The sequence below is a fragment of the Sturnira hondurensis genome, unplaced genomic scaffold, assembly GCF_014824575.4.
Source record: "Sturnira hondurensis isolate 20B ecotype Veracruz unplaced genomic scaffold, ASM1482457v3 Scaffold0009178, whole genome shotgun sequence".
Taxonomy (NCBI): Eukaryota; Metazoa; Chordata; class Mammalia; order Chiroptera; family Phyllostomidae; genus Sturnira; species Sturnira hondurensis.
The window spans coordinates 1059291-1061024 of NW_028081809.1; positions in this window are offsets into that span (position 1 = coordinate 1059291).

The following is a 1734-nucleotide window of genomic DNA, read 5'->3' on the forward strand; positions in this document are numbered from 1 at the left end:
GGGAAAGGGGGCTTCTGTACCAGTCTTACTAAAATTGCCAGTGTTCTGAACACAAATGGGGATTACACGGGTGGAAGGGGGGGCCTGTGCTGGGAAAGAGAACCTCTGTAACAATTTCACTAAGACAAGGGGCATTTAACTGAGAAAGAAAACCCTTGTACCTGTATGTTATTCCCAAGGTTTAGAAGGGGGAGAAGGAGGGCTGCCTCTGGAAGCCAGCTAAAATATATAATCCCTGAATCCCAATAGTCGGAGTACTTAGACTAGCAAAGTACCCACTTGTAGCCTCTACTCGTGGATGTAGAACAAAGTCACTAACTTACTAACAATTTTATTTCCTCTGTATGTGGGACATTTAGACTAGCCAGGAGCCTGCTTGCAGCTTTGCGCTCCAGTGTGTTTCATAAACAAATTTGCTCTTGATACAGAGATCTGACCAGATTACTGGGAAGGAGTGGGGATGGGGGCGGAGGGAGGAGGTTGCCCAAGGCAACGGTAAACAGCCTGGGCGGGGACTGAGCAGCTCAGTGCCCAGGGAGTGCCTGTGTTTCCCATGGACAGTGTTTTGGGTGGGGAGGAGCTCTGGGCACGGCCCTGCCCGAGGCCTGGGGGAGGGTGGCAGGCGCATTCTTCTTTGGGTGTTCTAGAGGGACAAGGTCTGAGGCAGAAGCCTGCCGTTCTTCCAAAATTGTGTAACTTTTATATCTTACATTGTTTTAATTTGTAAACCTTACAGAGGTTAGTTTAAAACTGAGGAATGCTAGGAAAACTCAGGTGGTAAAGAGTTAAGCCTTAATTGATGGGTTTCAGTGACTAAAGCTGTAACTAAAGAGGTAAAGAGTTTAGTTTCAATTGTTAGGCCTAAGTGACTAATTCTTGTGCAAAGCTATTATTCCAAAATTGTGAAGCTTTTGAAGAAAAACTCCTTTCCTGTATCACCAAAACTTCGCCTCTGGAATTTTGCCTACAGGGTGGTGATGGGCAGCAGAGCCCCAGTTTGCTATTCGGTAACACCGTGTCATTTCCACTGCATGTGTTTGTCTCTCCCTTTAATTATTCTCTTGCGGGCAAGACCAGAACAGAGGCAGGGGAGTGGGCCTCCCGACTGGGGTCTCTCTCCCTCTCCATCCGCAACAGCTTCACCTCTCAAAGGGATTACATTGATAGTCCCCTCCAGGTTGGTAAATGACACTTCCTGACTCCACTCCCTGCGGCCCACTTTTCATTTTAGACATTGTATGAAAACTCTTCTCTTCCTTCCCCTTCCTCTGTCCCTACCATCCCCTTGTCCTCCTAAGCAGCTACATTGAATTCTAGTTCCAGCATTATTCAGCATTTATGTCATGATGAGTATGGAAATGTTGTTCACAGATAAGACAAGACATCGTGTTGACTTCTTTCCTGCACACCTTTTTATGTTCTGAGAGTGGGTACTTGGTTTCCGTGTTTCGGCCTCTGAAGGCTGCACAGGTTCACTCGGGATTCAGGCAGACAGAAGCAAATGTGCGGAGCCATGGGAAAGCCTGACACACCTTTACTCAAGGCGGGGGGTGGGGGGGTCCATGCCGCTACAAGCTGCATGACTCACAGACAGAGTCCCAACTCCCCTGTATACTAAATGCACACAAAGCGGCAAGGTGCCAAGGGGCTGTGTAACACAGCATGATTCTGCGTGTGCAGGCCCGTTTCCCAGGTTATGGGAAAACTGCTTCTCTTGGTTGCCCAGACATCTGG